The following is a 13,927-nucleotide window of genomic DNA, read 5'->3' as shown; positions in this document are numbered from 1 at the left end:
CCGACATCCTCTTTTATGTATTTTGTAACATCCTCTTTACTTCCTGGAATGAAACTTGCCTATAATAGGCCTCACACATAATATTCAACAACAATATAAGACTAACTGTAGTATAAAGAAGTAACATGAAAACAATTCATAATGAAATAGCTTGTATTTCAGTATGTGCACAGCTACATTAAAAGACGTAATGAGATAGATATTTGCTCTTATTGTAAATCAGTTTTGATTTAAGGGCTAATTCAATTAAATATTATCAATAATACTACATATAAAACCTTAGAAATAAGGGCTAAATAAGTCTTTATGTTTATCACTAAGACTAAGATAGCTACAAATATAGACCAATACAAGTATATTATACATTTAAAAGCAGAGACATTACTTTGCCAACAAAGGTCCGTCTAGTCAAGGCTATGGTTTTTCCAGTAGTCATGTATGGATGTGAGAGTTGGACGATAAAGCTGAGCGCCGCAGAATTGATGCTTTTGAACTGTGGTGTTGGAGAAGACTCTTGAGAGTCCCTTGGACTTCAAGGAGATCCAACCAGTCCATCCTAAAGGAGATCAGTCCTGGGTGTTCATTGGAAGGACTGATGTTGAAGCTGAAACTCCAATACTTTGGCCACCTCATGTGAAGAGTTGACTCATTGGAAAAGACCCTCATGCTGGGAAGGATTGAGGGCAGGAGGAGAAGGGGATGACAGAGGATGAGATGGCTGGATGGCATCACCGACTCGATGGACATGGGTTTGGGTAAACTCCAGGAGTTGGTGATGGACAGGGAGGCCTGGCATGCTGAGATTCATGGGGTCGCAAAGAGTCGGACACTACTGAGCGACTGAACTGAACTGAACTCATTAATTGTGACACTCCTAAACCTGTCATGATTTTTGGAGATGATAAAAAACTCTTGGTAAAATTCTGAATAGAATTAAGTATATCTTTCCCTTGATTTATAGGATAGTTGAATTCTTAGAAAATTCAATGTATTTAAAACCGAACAAAATATTTTTATGAAATGCAGTATTAAGATCTAGATGCAGATGATTTTATAAACTTTTGTTCTCTTTTATGAAAGTTGTGTGGAACATGAGATGATCCATTATCAAGAGGGACCTTCTGGAACATTGTAGGAATTTAGCGTTTCTGCTCCCACCCTTCCCAGATGCCATCAGAGTCCTGTAATCAGTGTAACAACCAAAAGCTGCTTACCCAATTCCAAAGCCTCTAGGGACAGTGCCACTTCACCAGGAGCCACAGCCAAGGAGATAGGCATCAGCTCCAAGCTATAATCATTGCAGAGCCCTTATGGCTCCTAGCAGCTTGCCCTGAGGACATGGTGTTCTGTACACATGTGGTGAATATGAATGAATTGCCAGACTTGGAATACTTTGACATAAATGGCACATATGGAAAAACAAAAGTTTATGAGTGTGATTTTTGTTTTTCTTCCTAAGCCACAATTGGTGTCTGCTCTTTATGATTTTATGGAAGCCCTGAGCTGCTTTAGTCAACAGAAGGGCTTTGTTGCAGGTTGGGTTCTCTTGAAGCAGTTGTGAATTTGAGGCTCATTAGAGACTGGTACTCAGGAAGGGAAGGAAGCACGATTGGGTAGAAGAAGGGTTTGAAAAGACCTTAGCCAACCTGGTGGAAAACTCTGCAGTGAGTATGTGCAGTCACAGTGTCCTGCTTTGGGAAAGAATTACTGGGCCTCAGTCAGTAGACTGATTGTCTCAGGTCCTGCAGAAAGGGCATGATCTCAGGGAGGCATCTCTTTGGCCCTGGGGCAGACCCTGAAGGAGTGGGCGGCTGAAGGCCTTGTGCTGATCATGCTCCCAAAGCTGGGCAGCAAGTCCTTCCCCAAAGAGGAATCTGGGCAGCTTACCTCCGTCTACCACAGTCCCTCATGTATATCCTCACTGGAGCCGCACAGTAGTCCTAGGAGATAGGCATAATCATTTCCGTTTCATAGATGAGGAAACTGAAGCGAGACCATTTTCAGTAATTTCCCTGGCTTAAGTACATAACTAGTCTCTCTGTGAGGACTGGATTCTACCCCTTCTAAATGTCAGGCCCCCTTAAAGATGTCCACTTGGGTTCCACAATTCTCATTCATTCATTGGTTTATTCAGTCCCATTCATTTGGTTGGTGTGAGGTGCTGTGCCCCATGCTGTATACTAAAGCCCATCCCATTCATACTGTTTCTTTCACGGTTGGTTGAGTAGCTTACAGGTAGATTAGCACAGTGAGGTAGAAATATCTGAGTCCTTTTAAATTCCCAGCTTTTATCACTTGATCAGCTTAAGGAATTAATTAGAAAAATCCTTGACATGCCTGAGAGCTTGTTTTGTGATAAGATTTTCCTTATAGGTTGTTTCTGGCAGAGACAAGGACCTTTGATTTAGGGCCTCTTGAAAAGAGTGCTTCGGTCTTTCCAGATATCACTTCCCAGGCTCTGGCCAAGTGAAGTTTGTGGGAGAATCGGTGGCTGCCTTGGGAACCTGCCAGGCATACAGGAAGCAGATGCCACCATGCACACAGGTGGGTCCTTGACTCTGTGCTCTCTTCCTCTCTTGTTGCTGGGCAGTTTGGACTCTCAGTGGCCTATTAAAAAGACTCAGATGATTTTCAGGTCAGCCAGGGGGAGCTATGGTCTTTAATAGAAGGCATGGCATTTCTGCTACAGGGTGTTGGGATGATTTTGGGTTTTTCACAAATCAAATGGGAAATTAGGTTACAAGGTTGGCTGTAGGCAGGTCCAGTGAACCCCTAGGATTGTTGTTGTTCAGCCACTCAGTCCTGTCTTCTTTGTAACCCCATGGACTGTAGCATGCCAGGCTTCCCTGTCCTTCATCTTGCTTGCTCAAACTCATGTCCACAGAGTCAGTGATACCATCCAACCATCTCATCCTCTGTCGTCCCCTTCTCCTCTTCAATCTTTCCAGCATCAAGGTCTTTTCCAATGAGTAAGCTCTTTGCATCGGGTGGCCAAAGTATTGCAGCTTCGGCTTCAGCATCAGTCCTTCCAGTGAATATTCAGGGTTGATTTCCTTTAGGATTGACTAGTTTGATCTCCTTGCAGTCCAAGGGACTCTTAAGAGTCTCCAACAGGTGGAATAAACACAATGTATGGTAGTCTAATATTCTTGAGGCCAGAATTCTTTTAAAATAGTTTAATTTTTTAAAATTACAAAATATAAGCTCACTGTAGCAATGAAATCTCCTGTCCTGTGCAATAGTATCATACCCTAAAGGCCATCAGTATTAACATTGTGTGTGTTTCCTTCCTTACTTTTCTCTGTGCTTATTCAAACATGTACAATTGTATTTACCTCATGGTTTTTTCTCTTCCTTTTAAATAAAAGTGTGATCTAAATATTTTATAAATTGCTTTATCCATAAAACAATATATTATAAACATCTCTCCCACTCCATGTCAGTATCAAGCTTATAAAAAGCTATTTTATTATTTTTATTATTCCATAGTATGGACGTATCATGATTTATTCAACTATTTCCCCTATTGATGGGCTTTCAGATTGTTTCCAGTTTTTGTCATTAAAACAATGCTGCAGTGAAAATTGTTGGTCCAGGTAGTGCTTCTACAGGCCCCTCAGAGCTGGGAATAGGAGGTGAATGAGAGAAGAAAGCGGAAAGTGGGGAGAGAGGGAGGTGCTTTCTGCTTAAACAGGTAAAGCAATTCAGAAAGTAGGAGATAGCAGACATAAGGGCTTTGAGTAAAATAAAGCAAGGTTCTGTGTTAGAGGAAAGGCCCCTTTCAGGAGGTAAACTTACGCCAAGATCGCAGGATGGGTGAGACAGCCTGAAGTGAGTGATGTATGTGAGGAAGTTAGATTCATGTTCTGAGTTATTCATTACTGGAGCCTGCCAGATGACCTTCTGCAGAAGTTATAGCGACATACACTCCATCCAGCAGTATCTCAGAAGCTCTGCTTCCTCATACCCACCCCCTGCCCTTAGCTTTAGGTATTATTAGTCTTTCAACATTTTACCAGTCCATTATATGAGAAATGGAAATTACCCTGCGTGCTGAGGAGGTTAGGTAGCTTTTTATATGTTTATTGACCTTCTATATTTCTCTTCATTGGATTGCTTATTCGTCAACTTTGCCATTAAAACAAGTGGGTTATCCAGCCTCTTCTGACCATTTTGTAGCAGCTCTGTCTCTATCAGATGCCATTCCCTCTGGTAAGAAAGACTTTGTCTTTTTTCAGTCTCTCCAGACTCCTTACCTTAAGCCCCAGACACACAGCTTTCATTAATCTTTAAAAATTATGGGCCTGGGACCAATAAGCTTTTCAAAGGCCTAAAAATGTCTGAAATCAGAAAAAATAAGTTTATATTGGCTTCTTGAATACTGAAAGAAAGCTAAAGTCAAAAGTAATATATGTTTAATCAAATGCCTATAAAACAGCATTTATGTCAATTAGTCATTTGCAGCTCACTTCAATATATAGTTATAATGCAAATAAAAATAATGTATATTTAATGTGGGAGGTACACATATTTTTACATATTTAATATTGTGGAGGGTGGGGCTTCTAGGTGAAACTGCAGTTGCTGGTTGCTGAGCCATGTCCAACTCTTTGCAACCCCATGGGCTGCAGACTGCCAGGTTCTTCTGTCCATGGAATTGTCCAGGCAAGAATACTAGAGTGTGTTGCCATTCTCTTCTCCAGGGGATCTTCCCAATGTAGGGATCAAACCTGGGTCTCCTGGATTGCAGGCAGATTCTTTATCATCTGAGCCACCAGGGAAGCTCCTAGTCACCCTAAAACCTCCCAGAATTCTTAGAAAAAATTTACCCTATTCTACTTTCCCACCAAGTTCCTTTCTCTCCCTCTCTTTTTTGGTGTTCTTTCATTTTTTTGCTTTTTGGCCTCCTGGCCCCTTGGCATTCAGCACTCATACTTCTCTCACGTGGCCTGAAACTAATGTAGTTTATCCTCAATGACCTCAGGATGCAACTCTCACCTCAGCCTGGTATCCTCTGGGGCTCTTGACCTCATTGACTACTTCCTCCTGGAAGCTCTTTGGCTCCTTTGATTTTGCCTATTTTTTTCTTAGTTTTCATTTTACCTTTCTGACCATTCCTCCTCAACCCCCTGCCTCCCAACTCAGTGTTGATTCTTCATGAATCCTTCCCTGAATGAATCCTCCCTTCTTCATGAATCCAATCCTTCTTCGCTTGGTTAATTTCAGCAATTCCTTTGTCTTCAATTACCCTCACTATTTTCTGTATACTGCCTCAAATTCTTTGTGGAGGAAAGAGAATATAAATTTTCAAAAGAATCTGTATACTCCTTCCACCACCACAAACAAAACAAACAAACCTTTAGAACTGAGTTAGCCCCAGAGAGTATTTTAAAACTGTGATTTGCAACCTTTGAGTGGATTGTGAATTTACCAGGCTGGGACTGCATTAAAAAAAAAAATAGAACAGAAAATATAATTTTATACCACATGTACTTGGGAGATACCGTTTTATGGAACTTTTGTTAAATGTATTTGTATGTGTCAAGATTGGCCTCATAATTTGTGGGATCCTATGTAACATGAGAATACTATACCTCTTGTTAAAAAAATTATTGGGAGTTTCAAGATGGCAGCAGCAGAGAAGTAACCAAGAGGGGCCCCTCTGAGTGTGTGGCCCTGTGCAGCTGCCCAGCTTGCAGTGCACACATGGAACCAGCCCTCATGTGGATGTTTGTGTTTGACTTGTGTTGAGATGTCAAATTATTTTCTTACTGTGAATCACAGGCAAATAATTTGAAAAGCCACTGTCCTAATGTGTGCCAAGAATCACGTGAAAGGGTGCCTGTGGACACAGCATGGGGGAGCTGGTTCCAAACCACCTGTATTCGGTAATTCCATTGCTAGTCCGCTCATCTCCACCTGGCTAGCTGGCTGCATTTTTCTCAGTTTCTGCCCACTTGTGTCTTCGTTCTGCTGTGTTGCCCTGGCTCCAGGTCCTCGGCTTTCTCACCTCCAGTTGCACCTCTCCCTGGCTTGTTCAGCAAGCTGGGGAACGCCTGTTTTGGAGCCCCCTTGAAGAATGGCTTGGACACTGCCTGCAATTAAATGCCAAGATTTCTCTTACTTCCAACCCAGATGTCTCTCCTTAGCATTAGTCTGTCGGTTACTTTTAAACATTCCACCTGGATGTACCTTATGAGCTTCAGACTCAAGACTCATTTTCCACTTCCCCTTTCCATCCCCTTCTAGCCCTGCTTGGACTCTCTTCTTTCTTTTGGTTAGTGCCACTACTGTTTACTCAGTTGGCCCAGCTTATAACTGTGGGGGTTATTCTTTATTCTTCCATTCTTCCTTCTTCTCCACCTCCTCATAGCCCATGAGCTGCCAAGTCTTGTTGGTTTGGCCTCCTACATAACTGTTCTGAGACTGTTGTCTCTTCTCTAAGTCTGGCGGAGAGTCTGACTCCTTAGCAGGGATGTGAAGCCCTTCATTCTGGTCCTCACCTGCATCTCATCCTCAGCTCCCATCCTACCGACCCCCTAACCCCTGTTCCAGCCACACCTCTGTTTTCTTGTGTTCATGGGCTTCTCACTTGTGAGCAGTAGCACAACTTCCCTCCTTGGTATATTTGGAAATGTGGGGAGCATTCCGTTAGTTATCATAATGGTTGGGAGTTGCTGCCAGTGAATAGCGCCTGGGGTCAGAGATGGCAAACCTCCTGCAGTGTGTGAGACACTGTCTCCAAGGGGAATTTTCGCCCTCCCTGCCAAATGGCAGTAGCCGCCCTGTTGAGAAACAGAATGGGGCTGTGGCATGCCTCTGTCCTTTGTATCTGTCATTCTCCTGGCCTGAGATGCCCCTCCTCGGCCTCATCCTAGGAAGATCGTACATATTCTTTGAATTCAAGCTTAAAAAATGCCACCTTCTCTCTGAAGCCTCCCACGCCCATTTCATATGGAAGATAATTGGTCCCCCCACTTTGTTCCAGGGCACTTGTACCTCGAGTGGAGCACTTCTCTGAGCTTGCCTTTCCCTGCGAAAGGGCCAGTCTTACTCAGCTTTGTACTCCCCACTCCTGGCAGGGGGGCTGGCAGGTGCTGTTGTGGGGTCACCATAAGGTAAAGAGGGTGGATTGGCTGAAATGAATGAAACCTGTAGCCTTGCAGCTGTGCAGTCCTTGGATTGGGCTTGCTGCACTTGAAATTTGTTTTCTCTTTCCTTCTTCCCTGCCCCTCTCTCTTTTTTCCTTTAACAATTGTAGCCTCTCTAACTCGGGCATGCGCTTCTTCATTACTACAGATTGGCTGTCTTCCATAGTTACAGTCATCTGTGGTTCCTCGAGGCATCTAAGAATTGAAATAGATCTTGGCCATCTTTGTTCCTGAGGTGTGACTGCAGTAGTTACAGCTCCAGTTTCCCAGGCAACAGCCTTCTGGTTATGAGTAGAGTGTTTCTCTTAGTGGATCTTTATTTGGAGAGGGGAGTCTTACGGCTTCTATCTCCATATTCAAACTCTCTCTGCTTTATTGCTTATGAAAGGCCAGTTTACTTTAGAATAGGGCAAGGATAAAATATTACTCTGCTCTGGCAATTTTAACACTTTTTTTTGAAGCGTACTATACATACAGAAGAGAACACCTAAATATGTATCTCCATGAACACACCTGTATAAGTAGCACCCAGATCAAGAAACGATGCCTCAAAGCTTAATGATTTTTCATGAAACTGTTAGCTTTTTTCTAATGTGCATTTCTTATTTTATCTAAGAGTCAGATTTCTTTCCCAAACCAATACTAATCTAAGATCCTGGAAAATGGGGCCTGATTTAAGATGCTTGGGCATTCAACCCACAGGTTAGCTAGGAAGCTGTAGGTCATTCCTATTTAACATATTATTAAAAATGCTAGTTCTCCAGCATTAGGAGGGTTCTCCGTAGATCAACTGCTTCAGTTTGAGGGACTCACTCTGCTCTTTGAAAGCAGCACATACTAGGAAGGCCTCAGTCCAGGCTGATTCCTCAGTGTAGGCTGATCCCATGAAACAGGTGCTTGCAAACAGAGAGACCCCTCTCCTCGCCCACTCCTTTATCCCTTAGAGCCTTGTACTCTTACTTGAGACACTCTGCTAAGTGGTGGTTGACTGGCTTTTAATCAAATAATAACTCAGAAACGGCCAATTTTAGGCTGTTCACAATAGGGAGAGATGACAGCCCCACAGAAAGGGAAGGGTGGTAAAAATGATAAAAGAGCTAAAAATTGCATAAAAAATTCTGTAGTGATTTAATATTTTAAAGCACACGAAGGGCATCTTTGAAATATTTGATGTACACAAAGGTGACCCTTTGCTGTTGGCAGAGTGTGCTATTATGGTCTTTATAATCTTTTTAAGAAGATAAGAGAGGGTGGTACTACACATTTTAAGGAAATATCCACCTGAAATGGCTAAAAAAAGAAAAAGCATTCCTACATTTATTGAGTGCTAAACTTTCATTCATTTATTCATCTATTATAATATGTAATGAGCACCTATTATGGGCTGGGCACTGTTTTAGGTGCTGAAGATATACTATATAGTCCATGGAATTCTCCAGGCCAGCATACTGGAGTGGGTAGCCTATCCATTTTCCACTGGATCTTCCCAACCCAGGAATAGAACTGGGGTCTCCTGAATTGCAGGCAGATTCTTTGCCAGCTGTTTATTCATTTATTCATCTATTAATAGTAATATGTAATGAGCACCTATTATGGGCTGGGCACTGTTCTAGGTGCTGAAGATATACTACACAGCAAAACACAAAATCCCTGCCCTCTTGGACATTAATCTAGAAGACTAGGCTATCTAGAGCAAATAATTCTCTATGACTTGAAAGGGTCAAACTTTTTTCTTTATTATTTTGAATAGATTATATAGGGCGTTTTTCTATGTTGCAAATAGATTAAATGGAAGAGATTATTTCTAAGTTCTTTTTAAAATTTTTAATTTATTTTAAATTGGAAGATAATTGCTTTACAATATTGTGTCAGTTTCTGCCATATGTCAATATGAATCAACCATAGGTATACATATATCCCCTCCTTCTTTAACCTCCCTCTCTCTTCTTACCCCAAAACTGGCTGTTTGAATGTCATATACCATATTGAAAGTCTTTTTGGAGCTTGACTTACCTTAGTTTTTTTTTTTAAATCATAACAGGAAGTAGGAAGTGGTCTTTTTTGTTTGTTTGTTTTGCAGGTAGGGAAATGGCAAAATCCAGAGGTGTAGTGACTTGCCTGAGATATGCAGGGGCTAGTGACACCCTTCAATGCTCAGACTGGAAGGTTTTCCACTTCCAAGTTCAAGTCCCTGGGTTGGGACCATTGTTCAGTTGTGTAAAGCAAAAGTGTGAAAAAAGGCCAAATTTTTTAAAAAGCTAAAAAAATGGAATGATTTGACATTCATGTAATCAGTCCTAAAATGAATTCCTCACCTATGGCTTTCTGGGTCAGATAGCAGCCTTGAGACCTGCTTGTGAGTTAGTGGCTTAACTGGCTCTCTAAAGGATATAATTTCAACTGTAATTTTCCTCCCCCTCCCTCTCCGCTGGCATGCTTATAGAAAGCTCTTAGCTGTTATTTGGGGCTTTCTAAATGATCGAAATGAAACAACTACCACAGCTTTTATTTTGGTCCTTAACCAGAAAGGACTGAAAATGGTGGCGTTTGGTGGAAAATTCTTTAGGTGGTCACCTCTGATTGGTCCCCTAAAAGACTGTTTGTTCAGCCTGGTTGAGCAGCCACTACCCCTCAAATAGGTTCCACCTGCCCGAGCAGTCATTTTGCTGCCTTTATTGTACAGCTTTCCCCTGGCCTATGTCCAGTTTACTAAAGTTCATTTTTTTATACAGGGATATGTCATATGCTCTGTGGAACATAAATTCTAGATGGGTTTTTAATTACCTTAAGCCAGATATGCTTTAAATTTTAGCTCTTGGAGGGTTTGATAAAATACTTTCACTACTGGAAATTCAATTTGTGAAAACATAGGTGGTTTGGATTAGAACTCTTACATTATGCAGCTAATAAAGCCAAAGAGTTGAAATAGTATTAAAACCCCTTTCTTTTCTTTTTTTTAAAAAACTTGAAGTATAGTAGATGTACAATATTAATGTTAAAGGTATACAATATAGTGATACACAATTTTTATAAGTTATGCTCATTTATAGTTATTATAAAATATTGGCTATATTCCCTATGTTGTATAATACTGTCTTTTTTTAAAAAATATGAAATGATGTGCTCTTTCAAGTGTTAGAGGAAAGTGATACCTGTTGGTTTGTTGTTTATTCTTATGGCAACATTTTATGTGCTCTGTTCCTAAATGGTCACAGTTGCGATACTCTGCATATGGGAAATCCCACACTTAGGAGTTAAAGAATCACAAAACAAAACATTCAAGTCATTTTTATTAGACAATGCAGAGGCAGTGAAGGGAAAAAAAAAACAATGCAAGTTTTTGTTTTAAAAAAGCTTTTACTTAAGGAAGTACGTTTTTTGTTTCTGTGACTGAAATAAGAAAAAACTACCTGGCATGTGGAATGGGTTAATATGTTTGTTCTTAATTGGGTTTTTGGTTAGAGTGAGATTAGAGGTTGATGTAGGACAGAGTTGGGCTTCCCAGGTGGCGCAGCAGTAAAGAATCCACCTGCCAGTGCAGGAGACACAAGAGACTCGGGTTCGATCCCTGGATTGGGAAGATCACCTGCAGAAGGAACTGGCAACCTGCTTCAGTATTCTTTCCTGGAAAATTCCACGGACAGAGAAGCCTGGCGGTCTACAGTCCATGGGGTCACAAAGAGATGACCATGGACTCAGTCGTGTGAACTGAGCGCGCGCACACACACACACACACACACACACACCTTGGACAGAACAGTTCTATGAGGACTCAATTTTTACTGGGTTTTCTCGGTGTATTTTTTTGGCTGATGACTCTTTGATCATTATTACCTTTGAGCCAACTATCATTTTCATTCTGTAAGTGGTAATGACTATTACAACATTGAGAGAGTTTAGTTTCTTTTATAACAGATTGTGTGTTTTGTGTCTGTGTGTGTGTGTGTGTGTACAAGAGAGGCAGGTTCAATCTCTGGGTTGGGAAGACCCCTTGGAGGAGAAAATGGCAATCCATTCTAGTATTCTTGCTGGGAAAATCCCATGGATAGAGGTGCCTGGCAAGCTGCAGTCCATGGGGTTGCAAAGAGTTGGATACAACTGAGCACATGTGCACATATGTATATATTTCTTTTAAAAAGACTTTCTTTTATTTTAAAGAGAGTTTTAGGCTCACAGACAGTTTGAGAGGAGAGTACAGGTTGTTCCCACATCCCCCATGTCCCCCACACATGCATAACCCCCATTATCAACATCCTCCACTGAGTGGTGCATTTTGTTACAATTGATGAATCTACATCAGCATTGTGATGCATTTTTATTTTAAAGAACTTAACGAAACCTGACCTGATAACTTTATCCTAAGTATTTTGTTCTGTTATCTGGAGTCATGGATTTTGATTTCCTGAACTATAAAATGGTGATTTTTCTCTTCACCCTCAGGGGTCTGGAAGAAGTGAAGATATGGTTCTTATTTTCCAAAAGGTGTGAAGAAAGTTCCCAGGTGTCTCCTTCCTTTCTTGATGGAGGGATGATGAGGACAAGATGAGATCCGTCTTGGATGGTGAGATAGATGCTAGTCAGAAGCATACTCCTTCTGTAGGATGCCCTGAGTGAAGAGTGGGAAGGCTGCTGCTTCTTATGGATTGCTTATTATAGAAGTTAATTTCAGGGACTGAGAAAGTTGATCCTAACTACACTAAAAGAGTAATGTGAACATCAAACTGACATCAAACACTGACAGTAGGTGCTAAAAACATGGTGAGAAATTCCCTTCAAGAATCCCAGGGTGAGGAATCGCCATACTGTTTTCCATAGTGTCTGTACCCATTGACATTCCTGCCAACACTGCAATAGGGTTCCCTTTTCTCCACATCCTCTCTAGCATTTATTGATTGTAGTTGTTTTTGGTGTCAGTCTGATTGGTGTGAGGTGATAACTCATTGTAGTTTTGATGTCTCTAATAATGAGCGATGCTGAGCATTTTAAAAATGTGTCTATTGACTATCTGTGTGTCTTCTTTGGAGAAATGTCTGTTTAAGTCTTCTACCCATTTTTTGATTGGGCTGTTTGTTTTTCTGATATTGAGCTGTATGAGTTGCTTATATATTTTGGAGATCAATGCTTTGTTTGCAGTGTTTTCTCCCATTCTAAGGGTTTTGTTTTAGTCTTGTTTATAGTTTCTTTTACTGTGCAAAAGCTTTTAAGTTTAATTAGGTTACATTTGTTTATTTTTGTTATTTCCATTACTCTAGGAGGTGGGTCAAAGAAGATCTTGCTGTGATTTATGTCAAAGAGTATATTGCCTATGTTTTCCTAGGAATAAACAACCGTATGACCTAGCAGTCTCACTATTGGACATATACCCTGAGAAAACCACAATTCAAAAAGACACATGTACTCCAGTGTTCATTGCAGGACTGTTTACAATAGCCGGAACATGGAAGCAACCTTAGATGACCATCAGCAGATGAATGGATAAAGAAGTTGTGGAACATATACACAATGGAATATTACTCAGCCATAAAAAGGAATGAATTTGAGTCAGTTGTAGTGAGGTAGATGAACCTAGAGCCTGTTATACAGAGTGAAGTAAGTCAGAAGGAGAAAAACAAATATATACTAACACATATATATGCAATCTAGAAAAATAGTACTGATGAACCTATTTATAGAGAATAAATGGAGACACAGGCATAGAGAATGGACTGGTGGACACAGTAGGGGAAGGAGAGGGTGAGACAAACTGAGAAAATAGTATTGACACATATATACTATCATGTGTAAAATAGATAACTAGCAGGAGGCTGCTGCTACTGCAAAAAAAAAAGGGAGCCCAGCCTGACATACTGTGACAACGTAGAGGGGTGGAATGGGGGTGGAGATATATATATATAATTATGACCAATTTGCATTGATGTACAGCAGAGACTGGGCTTCCCGTGAGACTCAGTTGGTAAAGAATCTGCCTACAATGCAGGAGACATGGGTTCGATCCCTGGGTTGGGAAGATCCCCTGGAGGAGGAAATGGTAACCCACTCCAGTACTCTTGCCTGGATAATCCCATGGCTAGAGAAGCCTGGTGGATTACAGTCCATAGGGTCACAAAGAGTTGGACACAACTGAGCATGCACACAGGGCAGAAACCACCACACTACTGTAAAGCAATTGTCCTCCAATTAAAAAAATGTGTAAGTATACACACATATGAAAGAAAAGCATGGTGCCTTCTGTTTAAGGAACAGGTATCACAATAAAAGATAGTGGTGGGGTTCAAAGTGCTTCAAGAGATGTATTAGGATACTGGTTTGGTGAAAATAGCAGTTTATTTCGCATTTATACTGGTCAGAACATAAGCAGACCAAGGCTGATAAGATGGCTTTATGATGTTGGTGATAACTGTTCTTTCTGTCTTATCACTGCCCTTTCTACCCCATATCTTCCATCTTCCAGCTAAGATGGCTGCTTGAGTTTCTATTACTGTGGCAAAAGGGAATAGGAAAAGGGAGGACAATCTCCTTTCCTTTTAGAAAAGTGACCTAGAGGTTGTGAACATCATGTGGCTCAAATTCCGTTGCTCAGAACCAATCACATGACTACTTCTCTGCAAGGGAGGCTAGAAAATGTAATCTTCAGGGATGCGGCCATGAGCCCTGCTATGCCCTCTATTTCTTTAGAAGAAAGGGACAGTGGGTATCTGGGAAGAAAACTATGAGCCTCTGCTGCACAAGGATAGTAGCATGTGTTCTTCAGTGTTGCTACACAACTGTGGCTTTTA

At 41.1% G+C, this 13,927-nt stretch overlaps 1 protein-coding gene across 25 annotated transcripts in view; it reads left to right on the top strand.

Moving 5' to 3' along the window:
• ANKRD44 (ankyrin repeat domain 44) overlaps positions 1 to 13,927 on the top strand; it is a 314,879-nt gene that overhangs the window by 36,162 nt on the left and 264,790 nt on the right. Inside the window, exon 2 of one of the 25 annotated variants that reach the window (XR_014079917.1) lies at positions 2,374 to 2,544. The exons of 23 other annotated variants lie outside the window; for them this stretch is intronic. The gene's annotated coding sequence lies outside the window, so the exon portion shown is untranslated. The remainder of the gene's footprint in view (positions 1 to 2,373; positions 2,545 to 13,927) is intronic. One more of the 25 variants, XR_014079918.1, reaches the window with a different exon arrangement.

The sequence above is a fragment of the Giraffa tippelskirchi genome, chromosome 3 (assembly GCF_054371585.1).
Source record: "Giraffa tippelskirchi isolate mGirTip1 chromosome 3, T2T-mGirTip1v1.2.pri, whole genome shotgun sequence".
NCBI classification, from domain to species: Eukaryota; Metazoa; Chordata; class Mammalia; order Artiodactyla; family Giraffidae; genus Giraffa; species Giraffa tippelskirchi.
The sequence above is the reverse complement of the archived record's forward strand: the minus strand, read 5'-3'. Positions and strand labels throughout refer to the sequence as shown.